The sequence below is a fragment of the Bubalus kerabau genome, chromosome 15 (assembly GCF_029407905.1).
Source record: "Bubalus kerabau isolate K-KA32 ecotype Philippines breed swamp buffalo chromosome 15, PCC_UOA_SB_1v2, whole genome shotgun sequence".
Classification (NCBI taxonomy): Eukaryota; Metazoa; Chordata; class Mammalia; order Artiodactyla; family Bovidae; genus Bubalus; species Bubalus kerabau.
This window is the reverse complement of record NC_073638.1, coordinates 917,697-931,569: the sequence shown is the minus strand read 5'-3', so window position 1 is coordinate 931,569 and position 13,873 is coordinate 917,697. Positions and strand designations below refer to the sequence as shown.

General features: G+C 38.5%; 2 pseudogenes; one reads left to right on the top strand and one right to left on the bottom strand.

The window, feature by feature from the left end:
- Positions 1–216: 216 nt before the first annotated feature.
- Positions 217–1,162, top strand: LOC129629241 (olfactory receptor 4S2-like; annotated as a pseudogene).
- A 6,616-nt stretch (positions 1,163–7,778) lies between these two features.
- Positions 7,779–8,907, bottom strand: LOC129628683 (olfactory receptor 4P4-like; annotated as a pseudogene).
- Between the last annotated feature and the right edge of the window lie 4,966 nt (positions 8,908–13,873).

Below are 13,873 nucleotides of genomic sequence, written 5' to 3'. Positions count from 1 at the left end.
AAGGACTATCATCTTGACATAAGATGATCAAAATATGTAGAATATGTGCACTTCCATTTCTTAGGTATACATGCTAAACAGTGGTAAGTACCCATTTTTCCATTTTTATAGAGTCTGGTTATTCATTTGTTTTGAGTTAGAAATAAATGTTGCTGGTCTTTGTTACATTTTTTTTTTTCCCTTTCAGGTAATGTAATTGTCTCTTGCAAACTGGCCTGCTAAACTAATTCCATGGAAAAAATAAGCAATGTAACTGAATTTGTTTTCTGGGGTCTTTCTCAGAACATAGAGATTGAAGAAATGTGTTTTGTGGTGTTTTATTTCTTCTACACAGTCATTCTTCAGGGAAACCTCCTCATCATACTGACAGTTTGTGTGGGCAACCTTTTCAAGTCTCCTATTTATTTCTTTCTCAACTACCTGTCTTTTGTGGATATCTGTTACTTTTTGGTCACAGCTCCTAAGGTGATTGTTGACCTATTAGCCAAGAGGAAAATGATCTCCTATGTGTGGGTGCATGTTGCAACACTTTGGGGTACATTTCTTTGGTTGTACTGAGATCTTCATCCTTACTGTAATGATTGTTACTTGACTATTTGTAAACTCCTACACTATATGACCATCATGGATGGAAGCAGATGCAATAAAATGCTGCTGCGGACTTGGATAGGTGGGTTCTTACACTCCATCATCCAAGTGGCTCTGGCAATCCAACTACCCTTTTGTGGACCGAATGAGATTGATCACTACTTTTGCGATGTTCACCCCATGCTAAAACTCACCTGCACAGACACATATGTTGTTGGTGTTGTAGTGACAGCTAACAGTGGTACCATTGCTCTGGGGAGCTTTGTCATTTTGCTAATCTCCTATACCATCATCCCGGTGTCCCTGAGAAAGCAGTCAGCAGAAGGCAGGCACAAAGCTTTCTCCACCGGTGGCCCCCACATAGCCGTGGTCGTCATCTTTTTTGGTCCCTGTACTTTAATGTATATCCATCCTGATACTACCTTTTCATAGATTAAGGTGGTGGCTGTGTTTTATACCATCATCACCCCCATGTTAAACCCCCTGATTTATACGCTGAGAAATGCAGAAGTAAAAAAATGCAACGAAGAAACTGTGGGGCAGGAGGGTTTTCTGGGAGGCTAATGGTAAATAGTAAAAAGTGACAATCCATGGTGGATGATCTCAAAGTTTCTCATCTGCACAGTGAAGACAATAATAATGATTTCACAGGGTGTCTTGAAGGGAACAAATAAGAGAATACCACATTCTACAGAAGCAAGTTATTATTTATCATTATGATTATATTTGTTCTAATATTTCATAATCATAATTTTCTGAAATACCTAGAAAAAAGAAATCCTATCAAACTCAGAAATTTAGCATGGTCAGACTTTGCCCTCTTCATTTTTTTCCTTTTTTTCAATTTTCTTTCAAGAATGAGAGTTCACCATGATTGTATTAATACTTAAGACTATTTTCTAGTGTTTAGATTTATGGTTCTTACATAATGAACATTTGATATGTGTATATTGTTTGAATGAAAGGATTCAGGGAAAAGGGACCAAAATCTGAGTTAAGGAATTCTGGTACAAATCCTCCAAAACAGCAAAATTAAACCTTGCAAGTTTTGGATGGGAGGGTTTGTGGGCAGAATGTCAAAGAGATAAAACACAGACTTAGAAAGCAAAAGACCTGTTATCCTCTGATTTGGGGAAAAATCTTTCTTTCTTTAGGACTCATTTTCCTTACTTAAACAATAAGTCTGTTGGAAAAAAAAATTACCCCTAATACCTGGATTTTAACTTTAGCATCCTATTTATATGCTTCTGATAACTGAGTCTTGTAGTCTCTAGTCAGCCATCATTATTAATATAAAGTGATTAACAGGAAACACTTAAAGAAACTGAACAATATCAAAGACATCTGTGATGAATACAATATTGTGTGTTAATCAAGAGGGTAAATGTAATTTACTGAAATGCCTGATTGAGAAACCATATTTCCTCCAACGTTTGAACCAAACAGCTTTACTGAAAACAGTGCATCATTTATCACTGCTTCCTTGACAGACACAACCTGATTTCTAGCTGTGGATTCTAGAGAGAGTCTTTCTGGACAAATAAACATACCTTTCTTATGTAAACTGGTACTTGTCCTAGTAACACATTCCTCTTCTCTTTGCCCTACCTAAGTTTTATTTTTCCACAGCAATAAACCCATCACTGATTATCTCTCTGCCATTTATATTCATTGTTTTTTCACAAGTCTGATTATTTAAATTACTGTCAATATGTGGGCATGTGATTGTGATTTTGGAGTGTGTGTGTGTGGTGTGCACATATTATTGATACATTAAGCACTGTACACTGTCAGTGTCTTATACAATTATATTAGCTATTGGAGCACTCATAGAATTAAAGATAATAAATATCAAAAGGTAAAAAGATATTCAAAGTTATGATTGATAAAAGTTATTAAAATTTATAAGACCCCTTGCCTCTGACTACATGAATCCATATCTATTGCCCCAATTTGGACATAGACTTACTGGACCTCTATGAACCTGAGGTTTTGCTCAGCTTTAAGATGCTAACTAGGTCAGTGCTCTCCAAACTTGTCTGATCATTTTAATTCTCGAGATATTTTTGAAAAAATGACAGTATCTCTTCTAAGAATCTGTGATTCAGTAGACCAATGTTCAGTTCAGTTCAGTTCAGTCACTCGGTCTCTTTGCAACCCCAAAGACTGCTGCACGCCAGGCTTCCCTGTCGATCACCAACTCCCAGAACTTTCTCAAACTCATGTCCATTGAGTTGGTGATGCCAGCCAACCATCTCCACCACTGTTAGAGGGTATAAAAAAAATCTGTATTTTCAACAAGCTCCTCTGGTAAATTTTATACAGGTAGTGGCACATCAAAAATTTGGAAACACTGGGACTAGATGATACTTAATCTTAGAGCAAAAAAGCATCTTTGAATCAATCAATTCCAAAGGGTCCTACCTTGGAGATATATATATATATATATATATATATATATATATATATATCCATATATATATATGGATATACAGATGGGGATCTGTTCTACTATTTAAAAGGATGCAGGATACAGGATGCTTGGGGGCTGGTGCACTGAGATGACCCAGAGGGATGGTACCGGGAGGGAGGTGGGAGGGGGATTCAGGATGGGGAACACGTGTACATCTGTGGCGGATTCATGTTGATGTATGGCAAAACCAATACAATATTGTAAAGTAATTAGCCTCCAATTAAAATAAATAAATTTAAAAAAGGAAAATAAAAAAATAAAAGGAAACTAAACTTGAACTGAATTTAGAAAATTGTGGAATAAATTAATGTAGTTCATGTATAAATTTTCCCATGATACTCTCCCTTATGTTTCTGCATCAAAGACTTGACTACTGACAGTTATTTATATTGATGATCTGAAGTCCTGAAGAAGGTTCAAGCTGACAGATTCAATACTCTCAAAGGCCTAGAAACAAAACACATTGATGTAGGAGACAGATGCGCTCCAATTTAGATGTTTACAGCTGGTCTTCTGTTTATATTTCATGGGGTGCAAAGTGGGCTTCAGGCTGAATACTTAAAACTGTTGGCATTTTCTGAGACAGTGGATAGGTGGGCTCCAGTTAAGGCATTTACAGCTTCCTGTTTGCTCTGGAAAATGAGAGTAACAACATAAACAGTGTAAATAGCCAGTGTTTGTCTCTTGTAAGCATCTTAAGATAATAGTCATGGCAATAGTCAAAGAAATAGTCAAGGCAAGGACAAAGAGGGGCAAAACCTTGTTTGAGTCAAGGATTAAGGGACTTCCGTCCTCCTCTTTTTGAGACAAGGGAGACATTACACATATGAAGGAAGGCTTCATCTGCATCAAAAGCCAAGTGGTAATGGCAGGCTGTAATGAGTCTTATTCTTCCCACAAGCCTTCACTCTGAGATCCTCTTTGGCAGGGGGATGGAGGAATGAGGGGGGTGCTTGCTCATCCAGGGGAGTGCCCCAGCGTAGGTCAAGTGTGGAAAAAGAAATCAGATAATTGGCTAAAGGTAGATAAAACCTGAAAGAACTGACCTATATAAATGACTTAAACACCTCCTTACAGCACTCCCCCTCACTTGGAGGAACGCCCGCACTCTTTCTTTCTGAGTGTGTGTCTCGGCCTTGCTTCTGTCTCAACAAGCAGTTTCTCTATGTACTGTCCCACTTCTTGCTGTGCTACATCTCTAATAATAAACTTTGTATCTTCATTTACAGTTTCTGCCTACATGACAAAGGAATTTTTCACTGGGGACAGAGATACGGGGAAAAACAGCTTCTAGCCCTTTAGTCCTAGCTGGTTTGGTGGCTAAGATTCCTGGTTTCCATTCAGGTTGTGTGTGTGTGTGTCTTAGTCACTTAGTCGTGCCCAACTCTTGGGGACCCCATGGACTGTAGTCCTCTGTCCATGGAATTCTGCATGCAAGAATACTGTAGTGGGTTGCCATGCCCTTCTCCAGGGGATCTTCTGAACCCAGGGATCAAACACCAGTATCCTGCATTGCAAGTGAATTCTTTACCATCTGAGCCACCCCAGCCAGGATCCCCAGGTTCAAATCTTGGGCAGGCAATTAAGATCACTCATGATCCCACTACTAACAGCTGCTTTATAGATATCAATATGAAAGGGCATTCAAGTTTCCAGCACTGACTTTATAAACTTCACAGCAGTTTGTCAGAGTCAGTCTCAATGGGAGGAGCTCAAAGAGACTGCCCATGGGAGTGCCTCATTTTGACAGTGGTCTGATGTGTCCAGTTCTTACACGATAACCTGGGTTGTTTTGTGTTTTGAAGTACAATGCAACTTCATCACTTAATTAAAATCTTAGAAGTATTCCTTTTTCTACAAGTTTAGTGTATATATATATATATATATATCTCAGTTCAGTTCAGTAGCTCAGCTGTGTCCGACTCTTTGTGACCCCATGAATTACAGTACGCCAGGCCTCCCTGTCCATCACCAACTCCCGGAGTTCATTCAAACTCACGTCCATCGAGTTGGTGATGCCATCCAGCCATCTCATCCTCTGTAGTCCCCTTTTCCTCCTGCCCCCAATCCCTCCCAGCATCAAGATCCACAAGGTAAGTGCACCACAGTATAGAGAGTGATATGCATTGCTGTACTTTCATAACAGTCAGTGGTACACTCAGATATCACACATATAGAATGTAAAATTCAGTCTCAGAAACTAAGATAGAACTTCCATTTTCTTCATTAAAAAAAAAAATAAAACAGCATAAGGTATATGTGAACCTACCCTGAGGTTTGGAATGAAGCCTGGTCAAGCTTGACCTAGATCAACTTAACCCCAGCTGACCCAAAGACACATGAGCAAGGATTCTTAATGCTTATTGTATAATCCTTGAGTTTGGAATGTTTTTTTTTTATCTGACTTATCCAAGAATGGTGTGATCAAACTGGGAGTAGGGGTTCTGAGGCATATTACTGAATTAACAACAACAACAAAAAGAAAGTTATGATTATATTTAGAGTTAGCTAATTGAAAGGAGTAGTATAAAAGGCTAGCTAGAGAGAATGGGAAGGAGATTCGTTATATAAACACAGGGAAAATTCTAAATACCTAAGGCTGCAGCAAGTCTCCCTCCCTCTATTTTTCCATGAATAATATGTGAGAAGAGAAGGATATAGTGATAATCACACTTGGGTAGATTCATTTCACCCCTCCTTTGTTGATTAATTGCAGAAGAGAGTTAACAATAGATAAATCCAGCCATATTCAAACAGATTCTTAAAGATTTGTCATCTTCTGGGGGGAAAAAATCAATAGGGAATTTGTCAGAATCAGAAAGTATAATTCATTACTGGAGAAAGTGGCCTAACTAAGCATCAATGGCAAGCTTATGAAAAATAGACACTTGAATTAGCTGCCCCTGCAGCTATAGACATTTCTGTTCTCCTTTACCTTCCTGAATCTGATAATACACCAGAAAGTAGTCACCACCAGACCTACATCAAAAAGAAACCTTGACTTGCTTTGCTACTGTCTTTTTTTCTCCTTTGCTAGATATTCCATTATTTTTCTGCCTCCCCTTATGTTCAAAGATTTCTAAATTTTCTTTTTTTTTTTTTTGATTTTTTTTTTTTTTTTTTTTTTTTTTTTTAGATTTCTAAATTTTCAAGCAGAACGCATGTCAGGGATTTCTTGGAAGAGAAACACTATTGCTGAAATCTTCAACATATACCTAATTTCTGCATGTGTGTATTTCATTTTAGAGTGCAGATTCCTGTTGAACAAGGGACAGTAATTCTTTAAGAGTACACAATACAATTTCTTAGTGAGGTCAATGGCGAAGAAGGTGGAGCACCAGAAGATAAGAAGTCTGTGTCTCTCATAGTTGAGAACTTGGTGAACACACCCTCCAAGTCTTAGATGACCCTAGACACCTAAGAGATGTCTGAGATCAGAATCCTGACCTCAGAATTCTCTTAAAAATGCATTAAGATAGAAGATTCTTGTCTAAATTAAGGAACACTTGAATGTGCCAAAAAAATTTTAGTTTATGCCCCAGTTGTCAACTGGCTATGCCTGTTTCTTAGTCTAATCACCTTTATTTCTCCGTAGAATGAAAACCTGTCTGAGGGAAAATGAGACAGATTTACCTAGTTTGACTAATGGAAAGTGAAGTCTTGCAACCCCATGAGCTGTAGTCTACCAGGCTCCTCTGTCCATGATATTTTCCAGGCAATAGTCCTGGAGTGGATTGCCATTTCCTTCTCCAGGGGATCTTCCCAACCCAGGGATCGAACCTGGGTCTCCCACATTGTAGACAGACGCTTTACTGTCTGAGCCACCAGGGAAGACAACCAAGACACCATCAAAATACATTATTAGCATGATGAGAGTGAGGATTAACAAAGCGTATCTCAGGAGCATCCATTTCTTCAGCTATATGCCTTCTTAAGCTCATGACATTTCACAGAATGGGAGATAGTCCATGTTGCACACTTACAAAGAACATAAGTTTTATACACTCATGAAGATTGTTTAAATAAAATGATAAATATGATTATATTATTGGATTTATAAAAATGAAAAGAATTGCTTATTTTTCAAGTCTTTTAATTACCTACAATAAGGTACTAAGTTTTAATTAGAATTACTGTCAGTGTAGTGTAAGTAGAATAATTATATGCAATACATTGTTTTAGATGCAGGATTTGTTAATGTAAAAAAAAAATTAAAGTATACAACACTTGTAAAATTTTTGCATTGCATTTTTGAAATAATTGCAGTGGAAACCTCAAAAAAAAAAAAAAAAAAAAAGGAAGTGTTTTAAGAAACCCCTGTGAGTGATGTCTCATTCAAGAATATCTGTTTCCTGAAAGAGGTCAGAAAAGCCAACCATGCAGTTTTCACAACTTTCCCTGAAAAAAAAAAAAAAAAAAAAGGCGCTTAAATGCATTCGTCATGTCAGGGGATACAAAGGACAGAATGTTCCAGAATGTCAGAGCTGGAAAGGACCCGAAGGGCGTCTGATCCACTCCCCTTGTAGGGAGTCTCAGTCAAGTGACAGAGGGAGAGTGGCTGAGGGGGACTTCAGTCTTCAGGGTTGCAGCTTTGAATGACAGCACACGATCCTTCTGTATCTGTTGTACTTGTTAATATTAACGACTGTGTGGATAAAACTAGATCCAACAAAAGGCAGGACAGCCAGAGGCTTCATTTTCCTGCAGAGAGTTTATCTCAGCCCCACACTTTCCTCATGGCATTCTTCATGTCTGTGTTTCTCAGGGTGTAGATGAGAGGGTTGAACATGGGGGCAATCATGGTGTAAAACAGGACAAAGACGTTGTCATTCCTGACAGAATCAGCCGTGGGGACATAGGTGAAGATGAGGGGCAAGAAGAACATGAAGACCACAGTGATGTGTGAACCACAGGTGGAGAGGGCTTTGCAGCGGCCCTCAGATGAGCAAATCCTCAGGGTGGACAGGATAATGATGTAGGAAATCACCAAGGCAACAAAGGTCAAAATGGACAACACCTCTGTGGTGGTAATGATTGCAATCACCCACAGTCTAGTGTCCATGCAGGCAAAGGGAATACATCACAGAAATAGTGGTCTATTTGATTGGGGCCACAGAAAGAAAGCCCAATAATAATTAATACTTGCATTATTGAATAGCTAAAAGCCTTGCATGATTGAATAGCTAAAAGCTCCCATACTGCTAAGTCGATTCAGTCATGTCTGACTCTGTGCAACCCCAGAGACGGCAGCCCACCAGGCTCCCCCGTCCCTGGGATTCTCCAGGCAAGAACACTGGAGTGGGTTGCCATTTCCTTCTCCAATGCATGAAAGTGAAAGTGAAGTGGCTCAGTCGTGTCCGACTCTTTGCGATCCCATAGACTGCAGCCTACCAGGCTCCTCTGTCCATGGGATTTTCCAAGGACATAGCACACCTTGATGTGCTGTTCATGATGACCATGCAGTGAAGAGGTCTGCAGATGGCAGCATAGTGGTCATAGGCTATGGCCACCGAGATGAAGATCTCAGTGGCTCCAAAGAAGTGGGCAGAAAACATCTGGGCCATGCAGCTGTTGTAGAAGATGGTCTTCTGTTGGGCCAGCAAGTCAGTGATCAATTTGGGTGCCACTGTGGAGGTGAAGCAGATATCCATCAAGGACAGATAACTGAGGGAAAAGTACATGGACTGTTCACTGAGGCAGCTGCCCCTGATGGTGAGAAGAATGAGCAGATTCCCTGAGAGAATCGCAATATAGCAAAGTAAAAACAGCACAAAACAGGCAACTTGCACATACTCATCAGTAAAAAGCCCCAGGAGGATAAATTCTGAGACATTTTCATGTCCCATTGCTTCTGTGGGTTTGATCGTTTGGAGGTGCAAGTTAGTATATCTGAAACACACAACTTTTTCAAATTATTTATGTATTTCAAAAGTCATTCATGTAGTCAATAAATATATATTGCTGTTTCCAAATGATACAAACATTATAACTGCTGCCTTAGCAGTACTCTACAGTCCCTTAGGTATAGCAGTATACAAAATATACACATTTCATCCATACATAAAGTTTATTAGAGAAGACATACAGTGACAATAAGAGCAAAAAATAATTGACTTATTGAGGTGGAGCCAAGGAGAATGCAGAGTCTGCATCTTCCCACCTTAGGGAACCTAGCTGACAATGGTAGTGATGTCAACGCCCAAGCAGGTGGGAGGAACCTCTGAGTGACTGGAGAATATTAACTCCAATGAGGTCTTCCAGAGGCCCACATTTCAACACCAAGACCTAGCTCTACCCAACTCTCTGCAAACTCCAGTGCTGGAAACCTTGGGCAAATCATCAACAAGACAGGAACACAATTCCGTTCAAAAAAAGAAAAAAAAAATGCAAGAAAAAAATATGTTACAGACAAAGGAGCAAGGTAAAAATCTACAAAACCAAATATATGAAGAGAAAAATATATTCTTATCTTTTTTAAACTACATGAGAAAAGAATTTAGAGTAATGACAGTAAAGATGATCCAAAATCACAAAAAATAGAGTACAAACAAAGATTGAGAAAATATAATAAATGTTCAATAAAACCATATAAGGACTAAGGAAAAGATGTGGAGATGAATGGCACAATAACTGAGATGAAAAGTACATTAGAAGGAATCAATAGCAGAAGAACTGAGGCTTAAAAAATGAGTAACTGAGCTGGAAGATAGAATGGTGGAAATGACTACTGAGGAGCAGAACAAACACAAAATGAAAACAATTGAAGACAATCTCAGAGAAATCTGAGACAACACTAAACACACTAACATTCAAATTTTAGGGGTCTCAGGAAGAAGAAGGAAAACAGAAAGAGCCTGACAAGATATTTGAAAAGATTATACTTGAAAACTTCTTTAACATGGGAAAGGAAATGACCACTCAAGTCTAGGAAGCTCTGACAGTTCCTCCCATCCAGGATAAACTGTAGGAGAAACACACCAAAGCAATATTAATCAAAGTAATAAAAAATAAATGCAAAGGAAAAATATTAAAACTGAAAGGGAAAAGCAAAAAACAGCATACATGAAATCCCCATAAGGCTATCAGCTGATTTTTCAGCAGAAACTCTGCAGCCCAGAAGGGAGTGATAGGATCTATTTAAACTGATGAAAGAAAAAATTCTACAACCAACATTACTTTGTCCAGCAAGGATCTTAGATTTGACAGAGAAATCAAAAGCTTTACTAACAAGCAAAAGCTAAAAGAATTCTGCAACACCAAACTAGGTTTACAACAAATGCTAAAGGAACTTCTCTATTCAGGTGATACCCCATATTAACAAATTAAAGAATAAAAACTCAGCATATTTGAAAGCAGAGACATTACCCTGCTGACAAATCTACTGCTTTTCCAGTAGTCATGTATGGATGTGAGAGTTGGACCATAAAGAAAATTGAGCTCTGAAGAATTGATGCTTTTGAACTGTGGTGTTGGAGAAGACTCTTGAGAGTCCCTTCGACTGCAAGGAGATCCAACCAGTCAATCCTGAAGGAAATCAGTCCTGAATATTCATTGAAAAGACTGATGGTGAAGTTGAAGCTCCAATACTTTGGCCACTTGATGTGAAGGACTGACTCATTAGAAAAGACCCTTATCCTGGGAAAGATTGAAGGCAAGAGAATAAAGGGATGACAAAGGATGAGGTGGTTGGATGGCATCTCCGGCTCAGTGGAAATGAGTTTGAGTATGCTCCAGGAGTTGGTGATGGACAGGGAAGCCTGGTGTGCTGCAGTTCATGGAGTCACAAACAGTCGGACACAACGGAGTGACTGAACTGACTGAATCGTCTCAATAGAAGTAGAAAAAATTTTGACAAAATTCAACACCTACTTATGGTACAAACTCTTCAGAAAGTGGGCATAGAAGGAATATACCTCAAGATAATAAAGACCATCCATGAAAAATATAGAGCAAATGCCATTCTCAGTGGTGAAAACATTCCCCTAAAATCATGAACAAGACAAGTCTGTCCACTCTCACCACTATTATTCAACAGTTTGTGAAGTCCTGGACATGGCAATCTTGGAAGATAAAGAAAAGAATATAAATTGGAGAAGAATAAGTAAAATTATCTGTTTGCAGATTACATAATATTGCACATAGAAAATCCTAAAGATATCACCAGAAAACTACTGGAGCTAACCAACAAGTTTGGTAAAGTTGAAAGACAGAAAACTAATGCACAGAAATCCCCTGCATTCCTATACACTAACAATGAAAGAGCAGAAAGAAAAATTAAGGAGACAACCCCATTTACCACTGCAACATAAAGAATAAAATGCCCAGGAATAAACCTACCTAATGAAACAAAAGACCTATACTCAGAAAACTATAAAACACTGAAATGAAAGAAACCAAAGATGATACAAACAGATGGAGAAATATATTATGTTCTTGGATCAGAAGAATAAATATTGTGAAATTGAATATTCTTTTGAAATCAATCTATAGATTCAATGCAATCCCTATAAAATTACCAATAGCATTCTTCATAGAACTAGCACAAAAATATTTACAATTTGTATGGAAACACAGTCTATGGGGTCTTAAAGTGTCAGACATGACAGAGTGACTGAACTGAACTGAACTGACTGATAGAAACAAAGAAGACCTCGAGTATTCAAAGTAATCTTGCAAGAGAAATACAGAGCTGAGGTATCAGACTCTGTGACTTCAAGCTATACTTCAAGCTAAAGTAATCAAGACAGAATTTTACTGGCACAAAAATAAAAATATAGACAAATGATATAGGAAGCCCAGAAATAAGCCCACATACCTCTGAGCACCTAACGTATGACAAATGAGACATGAATATACAATGAGAAAAGACAGTCTCTTCAGTAATGGTGTTGGGAAAGTTGGCCTACTATATCATACACAAAAATAAAATCAAAATGGACAAAAGACCTATATGTAACACTTAACACTATACAATTGCTAGAAGAATACATAGGAGAAATACTCTTTGACATAAGCAAGTTTTTTGACCCACTTCCTAGCTTAATGAAAAAAAAAAAAAAAGCAAATAGGTCCTGGTTAAACTCAAAAGCATTTGTACAGCAAAAGAAACAATAAGCAAGATAGGAAGAAAATATTCAAAATGGAAGAAAGCATTTTCAAATGGAGCAACAGACAAAGGATTAATTTCCAAAATATACAAACAGCTCATGGAGCTCAATATCAAAATGCAAATAACCATCAAAAAATGGGCAGAAAACCTAAAGAGACATCTCTCTAAAGAAAACATACAGATGGTCAAGAGACACATGAAAAGATGAAAATCAAAACTACAATGAGGTTTCACCTCACAATGGTCAGAAAGGCCATTATTAAAAAAAATACAAACAATAAATGCTGGAGTGAGTATGGAAAAAAGAATACCTTCTTTCATGGTTGGAGGGAATGTAAGTTAATACAGCCGCTGTAGACAACAGTATGAATATTCCTTAAAGAAACTAACCATAGAACTACAATATGAACAAACAAGCCCACTCCTGGACATATACCTTGAGAGAACCAGAATTCAAAAAGATACATTTACCCCAGTATTTATTGTAGCATTATTTACAATAGCCAGGGCATGGAAACAGGCTAAATGCCCAATGACAGGTGAGTGGATAAAGAAGATGTGGTACATATACACAATGGAATATTACTTAGCCATAAAAATGACAGAATAGGGTCATTTGTAGAGATGTGGTCTGTCAAACAGAATGAAGAGTCAGAAAAGAAAAAAAGGAAATATTGCATATTAATAATTATATATGAGAAATCTAGAAAAAATGGTACAGATGAATGTATTTCCAAGGCAGAAATAGAGACATAGACATAGAGAATGGACATGTGGAAACAGTGGAGGAAGGTGAAGGTGAAACACATTGGGGGATTAGGATTGACATATATGTACCACCATGTGTAAAATAGCTAGCTAGCTAGCTAGTGGGAACACACTATAAAATACAGGAAACTCAGCTTGGTGCTCTGTGATGACCTAAATGAGTGGGATGGGTAGGTGGAAGGAAGACTCAAGAGAGAGGAAATCAGATCAGATCAGATCAGTCGCTCAGTCATGTCCGACTCTTTGCAACCCCATGAATCGCAGCACGCCAGGCCTCCCTGTCCATCACCAACTCCCGGAGTTCACTGAGACTCACGTCCATCAGAGTCAGCGATACCATCCAGCCATCTCATCCTCTGTCGTCCACTTCTCCTCCTGCCCCCAATCCCTCCCAGCATCAGAGTCTTTTCCAATGAGTCAACTCTTCCCATGAGGTGGCCAAAGTACTGGAGTTACAGCTTTAGCATCATTCCTTCCAAAGAAATCCCAGGGCTGATCTCCTTCAGAATGGACTGGTTGGATCTCCTTGCAGTCCAAGGGACTCTCAAGAGTCTTCTCCAACACCACAGTTCAAAAGCATCAATTCTTCAGTGCTCAGCCTTCTTTACAGTCCAACTCTTACATACATACATGAAAAACCACAGGAAAAACCATAGCCTTGACTAGACGAACCTTTGTTGGCAAAGTAATGTCTCTGCTTTTGAATATGCTATCTAGGTTGGTCATAACTTTCCTTCCAAGGAGAAAGCGTCTTCCAGGTCCAGCCCTGACTGATTCAGGGAGTTCGAAGTGGGGACGGCATCAGGGAGGATCAGGATACAATAGCTTAATTAGATATTACTTAGAGATAAAAAGAGTAATAGAATGAGGATAGCTCAGTAGGAAAATTCAGTGGAGAAAAGAGGCTGAGTAGCTTGGTTTACGTGGGAGACCAA